The sequence below is a fragment of the Cricetulus griseus genome, chromosome 3 (assembly GCF_003668045.3).
Source record: "Cricetulus griseus strain 17A/GY chromosome 3, alternate assembly CriGri-PICRH-1.0, whole genome shotgun sequence".
Lineage (NCBI taxonomy): Eukaryota > Metazoa > Chordata > Mammalia > Rodentia > Cricetidae > Cricetulus > Cricetulus griseus.
This window is the reverse complement of record NC_048596.1, coordinates 57,497,496-57,503,967: the sequence shown is the minus strand read 5'-3', so window position 1 is coordinate 57,503,967 and position 6,472 is coordinate 57,497,496.

Sequence of the window (6,472 nt, the reverse complement as noted above, 5' to 3'; positions counted from 1 at the left end):
GGGGAACTGTGCCCCAACCCTCTAATCTCCCATTAGTCCAGAATTTTGCTGGGTTATTTGCTTGTTGGAGGTGAGGAGTCCATTCCATTTACCAGTGACAGGAAGCCAGCATGGTTACCTGCCCCAGACAAATGGAGAAGTCACACAGCTGGGCCTGGACTTTTGTTTCTGGAGAAGTGGGGGGTGAATGAGAGGTGAATGGTGCCCACGGCTTGGGCACAACTGGTCTGCTTCAATTTAAAGCTGGTTGAACATTGGCAGCTGCTCCTGGAGAGAGAGCTTGGATTCCAGCGGTCTGACTTGGTATTCCCCTGGCCTGTCTGAGAATGCGGACACAGGAGTTTCAGGCATCTCCCCTGGCCACATATCACCACCTTCTTTTCTCCCTTGAACAAAGTCCTAAGGAGGCTGCGGTGTGGTGGCTGTAAACTTAGATACCAAGTCCCACTGTTCCTGTGTGAACTCTGCCTCTGCCTCTGCCTTCTGAAGGCTGTAAAGCCTTGACCCCACCCTCTCTTGGCCTCAGCCTCCTCATTTGTGTGTGCTAAAGGTCGACATTCAGTCTTCCTGGATGAAAGACTTTCAAGCTCGTGTGGTAGGTTCGGTGGTGCTTGTCAATGGTCTATGGTTCTAGTTTGTTTTAGCCTGTTTGTTGCTTGGTGCCCTCACATCTGGTACTCAGTGACTGCTGCTCCCAGAGCTATGCCTGCTGTGGGCCTGTTTGCCTTGCTCATCCTGCCAGCAGCAGATAAAACCCACTCCTCCCTCTCTGGAGTAAAGATGAGTAAGCTACAGAGTCCAGGACCATAGACTGTGTAAGCCTCAGTGCAGCCTTGAACCAGGCTTTTCGTGATACTTCCAAGGTGGGGCCAGATGAACATTAAGAGTGGTTGGAAGGGTCATTTGTCCTGTGTCCCTTGAGATAACAGGATCTACCCTGTTGGCTTCAGCAACAGGGCCAAGACACCTCCAAGCTTGTTTTCCAACCCACCTTCAGAACACAACTTCACAGCAGTGTAACACACTTACCCATGTTCCTGGTAGAGCCCTTGGTTACTCAGACCTTCTGTGACAACATTGGTGACTGCCAAATGAGTCTATGGGATGAGGGGATTGAAGCAATTTGCCCTGAAAAATGTGCTTGGCAAGTAGGTGAGACCAGGTTTAAAGGTAGGTGTCTTCATTCCAGCCCCACTGCAAGGGACAGGCCAGGAGACCTGGGGCAGAGTGCATGGAGTCCTTGCACATAGGACCATTCTTTTGTGATCTGTCCCATAGCATAACACAGGAGCCAGTGTTAATAGTACACTGTTTTCCGTTTTAGTTTTCCTGAAAAGGTAAAGTCTCCCATGTATTTCAGGTTGGCCCAGAACCTGTGGTAATCCTTTTGCCTCAGCCCAAAGTCCTGGGGTTACAGATGTGTATTCCCGTGTTTGCCTGGCTTCTGGATTGGAAATGATTTTAAAAGTTTTTTAGATCTTTTTATTTTTATTTTATATGTATGGGTGTTTTGCCGGTTTTACCAGTGTCTTAGGGTTTCTATTGCTGTGAAAAGGCACCATGACCACAGCAACTCTTTTTTTTCAAAGTGATTTTATTGCTTGTGTACACAAGAGAATTTATGCCACCAGAGCAGAGGCTGTGAATGACTCATATTTCCAATTGGGTGGGAGGACCCCCTTAGTCTGCTCTCTATCAGAATCAGGTGGAACTTAGCATCCTTATCCTTTCTGTTCCTCTCAAGATGCTTTTGGACAGCAACAGCTTTCTTAATCAAATGGTAGAGATCCTCAGGGAGATCAGGGGCAAGGCCTTTGGACTTAAGGATTCTCAAGATTTTATTACCAGTCACAAAACAGACCTGTGCCACACCATGTGAGTCCCTCAGGATCACACCTATTTGGGAGGGAGTCAGGCCTTTCTTGGCCAGTTTGTAAATCTGTTCTGTCATGTCGTCAGACGTCAGCTTCAGCCACGTGGGGACGCAGGTAGTGCCAACGGGACAGGCCTTTCCTGGGAGCCTGCATGCAACCCATGATGGCAGAGGTCTGGCAGCAAAGATTGACCACAGCAACTCTTATAAAGAAAACATTTAATTGAATGTCTGGTGCCCAGAGACCAGAAGAAGGAGCTGGATCCCCTGAAACAGATGTTACAGATGGTTGTAAGCTGCCATGCACATGCTGGGAATTGAACTCCAGCCCTTTGGAATAGGGGCCAGCGCTCTTAACCACTGAGCTGTTTCTTCAGCCCCTGGTTTAATATTTTAAAAAGAATTGCATTTGAGGGCTGGGGAGATTACTCAGTTGTTAAAGTGCTTGCTGTGCAACCATGGGGACTGTGTTTGATTTTTAGAACCCACGTAGAAAAGCAGGGTTTGGTGGTGTGAGCTGGTAATCCACTGGGGAGACAAGAGACAAGTGAGTTGCTGGGGCTCACTGGCTGCCCAGCCTAGATGAATTGGTGAACTCTAGGTTCAGTGGGTGAAGTGCCTACCATATAAGCTTAAGGACCTGATTCCTCATCCACAAAAAGCCAGATCTGAGCATCTATAATCCCAGGTTCATGTCACAATGGGAGCCAGAAGCTTGTGGACAGACAGCACGGGACCGTGTCTCAAACAAGGTGAAGGTGAGAACCAATACCTGAGATTGCTACCCCCCTCACCGGAAAAAAAAAAAGATGATTTAAGTCATACATTGAGGCCCATTGTTCTGCCCTTAGAGGCTCAGGGATGGAGGCCTCCATCTAGTTCCCCATCAGCCTCCTCTACAGACCACGGATGTTAGTTATCAGAAAGCTGTCTTGCTCCTAGCTTTGGTTTGAGTAATTTTGTTTTCTGAGAGGCCCAGGCCTCTGCCTTCCCAAGCAGACAGGCAGGTGTGACCCAGAAGTCACAGATCATCTAGGGCATCAAGATGATCTGTCTTCAGTGCCTTCCAACTCCCCCTTCTTCAGATTTTCTTGCCATGGTTCTGTTTTGCAACCATGCTACCTGGCTCCAGGACCTTGGCTGAGAACTCTTCCAAGTGCTGGGCCAGGAGCCAGGAACCAGGAACCAGGAACCAGGAACCAGGAAGGAACTCTGAGAAACTGGGAAGCCCTGATTGCAATCCTACTCCCACAGTCAGTGGAGGATAATCAGATTGCAATTCCTAGAACTTTGGTCCCAGTGACAAGGCTCTCCTCTCAGAGGGCCTACCTAAGTCTCCTTGCTCTGGACTCTTCTGCAGCAACCTCCAAGATAGTGCCTCTGAAGGGCTCTCCACCCAGAATAGCACTGACCTGTGTAATCAACAGACCGTAGTAACACCAAATGGTAGTCCATCTTCCAGATCCAGTACTCCAGTCTGTGGCCTCTGAGAGCCACCACCATATCCCTAGGACACTCAGCTAACGGGGCAGAGGTTTCCCACCCATAACCACACCAATGTGCCAAACATGAGCTGCCTTTGAAGCAGGTTCCCTGGACCTTTTGTGGTTTCAGATGAGATGGCACCCTCCAAGGGCCATCTTCCATAACCTCACAAGGCATCTTAGGCTTTGAGCACACTGCTCAGTACTTCTGGACTCCCCCGCTCAGAAATGGTGTGATGCATGGCAAGGTTATCGTTGGTGTTTGGATTGCTACATTGGAGGGTGATTCAAAGGCAGAGGGAAGGAAGAGATAACCTGTTCTAGCAATGGCTTTGTGACTCACGACCAATGTCTGGAGAGTTCCATTGAAAAGCCTTCCATTGGTCCCCATCTGTTTCCATGCCTTGGTTTCTGGGTATCTAGCAATGGTGTCTACCCAGCCAACAGGTTCTGGCTGTGTGTCTGTGGCCTTTCTCAACCAGAACCTTGGATAGGATCCACTGCAGGCATTGCCACATTGTAAGAAATAATGGTGTTTTCTAAAGTGCCTTGAGCCACCTCAGGTCCAGTTAAAAATGAATAAAATCTCTGGACCCTGAAGCTAGTCCATTGTGGGCCTTTGTGTCCATGTCCTGACTTACCAAGGCAATGGCAAAGGGCCTCTGAGAAAGCTCAGTTTCAAGTCCCAGTTCTCATCATTTTTGTTTTGTTATTTTGTGAGACAGGATATCACATAGCCCAGGCTTGCTATGTAGCTCCTTCCTCCACTATCCAAGTGCTGGAATGAAGGTACAAGTACTCAGCACCATGCTGGTTTATGTGGTTCTGGTGGTGGAACCCAGGGCCTTAGCATGCTAGGCAAGCATTCTAAGCTATACTGCCTGGCTACACTCTTCTGGAATGCTGTGTGTGGCGCCAACTCTGTATTGTGGTTCCAGACAAGGTACATTCCCACATGGCAAATGTACCAGGTTCTTTCTCTGACATCGCCTTGGACCTTCCCAAAGCCCTGGATTCCTCCTTCCCCTGTAAGTGGAGTATCCCTTTTCATCTCCCATCACGCCCTAGGTCACCAACCTAGGGCCCAGGGCTGAGGGCAGTGCCTCTACAGGTCTCTCTGTCTGACTTTTGGATCCTTGCCATTCCAGATGGAGACCTTGGTTTATTTACCCAGAGGTCCTATAGCAGGACAGATAATTAAGAGGTCACACAACCCCAAATAAGAATGAACTCAGGGACAGTGAGAAACAGGTGCAAAATCTAGAAGCTTCTCTCATAAGGTCATTTCAAGCAGGGACTGAAATGTCCCTGACTGGGTGAGGCCCTGAAGTCACAGCTGTGTCACAATGTCCAAATGCCCCAGCAACAGGGGAAGGCCTTCAACACCCAGGGACCCTGTCTTTGCAGGGGGTAGGGCAGGGTGGGAGGAAGGTCTGTGGTCTCCCTCAGAGACAGCAGTGAGTTCCATTTTCCATTAACTTCATTTTTTGGTTCAAGAGGCGGGAGAGGCTCTCCCTGATGTACCTCATGGATTGTACCTCATGGATTGTCACTCTGTGTTGGGCTCTTGGGTTTGGCTTGGATGTCTCTGCTGCTTAAGTGTCCTGGGATCTTCTTTCTTTTTATTAGGAAAGGGGCATGTTCCCAAGCAAGATCAGCCGATCCTGAACAAACACACTTGGGATCGGCCACACATGCCCAGGCTGTCACCAGGGAGCCCACAGACCTTGAGAAGACCCTAGCCTCCTGCCCGGCTGTTTCCAGAACCCTGAACCAGGTCTGACAGGTTTCTGGTTTTTTTATAAGCAAAAATTAATGGTTTTGTGCTGTCTGCTTGGAGAGAGAAAGATTTCTTTCTAAGTAGAAATGGAACCAGATCATCTCTGTGACTTTGTTTACTCTTGGCCAGAAACAGGAGTTGCCTGTTTTGGGTATTTATTTATTTATTGGTTTTGTTTTGTTTTTGTTTGTTTGTTTGTTAGTTTTTAAGATAGGGTCTCTCTATGTAGGCCTGGATGGCCTGGAACTCACTATGTGTATGTGCATCTGTATGAATATATGTGTAACACATGCATGGAGATACCCGTGAAGGCCAGAAGAGGGCACCAGACCCCTGCGAGTGATTGTGAGCTGTCAGTGTGGGTGCCTGGGGCCTCTTAATTGCTGAGAAATCTCTTCAGTCCTAGGAGGGGATATTTTAGAATCAGTCGTGCTATGAAACTACAGAAACAATACACCCAAGGCTCTGGAATTTTCCCAGGAGTCTCATACTAGGGAAGGAAAAGGCTGAAGCCTGGTGCCAGTCAGAGGGGGAGCTTGTCTCCCAGAGAGATCTCACAGAGTTCTGAGAACTTGTCAGACTACCTTGCAAGAGAGACTGGAGCTAACAGTGATGGGTCAGTGACGGGCTCGCTTAGGAATGCACCCATCCTGTTCTCTGAGGTTTAAGCCTGAACCTCATGTCTAGGTCTCAGAAGAGGGACTTGGGGGCATTTCTCTCCCAATATGGCCACATTGAATAAATCTTTCCCTGCTTTTCATAATGATGTACTGGAGACAAGTGGCTCAGCCTGGCTTATTTATTGAGACTGCCAGGGCCCAGGCTTTTGCCATCAAATCTGTTAACATCCACCGTGCTTCCTGAGTTCGGAGCCTGCCTGGCTCTGCAGCCCAGCAGCAACTCCTGTGGTGTTCTTCCATGGTGGAAGGAAGCCAGTTGCCCCATCCCCACCCACATGCACGATGCTCTGTTTAGGGAGACCTGGCCTTGTCTAGACCACAGGGTCTGTCCAAGCTTGTCCACAACAGAGGTTTCAGAGACAACGTTTCTTTAATGTTGAAACTAGGACAAAGCAGGCAGACTCACCCAGAGGCTCACACTCAGTCAGGAGCTTCCTGTAAATGTTTTGTTTTGGAGGGAGCATCTGAAGTAGGCCCCAGGCTGCTGGTCTGCGGATGACTGGGTGCACACAGCTGTTTAAAGCTCTCCATGGCCACAGCACCTGCAGAGTGACTCCTGCTCAGGCCGACCCTGCTCTAGGTACACAGAGCCCATATCTTGCTGTTGACACAGTACCTGCTAGGACAAGGGATGATGTGGTCTCTCCCTGCAGGC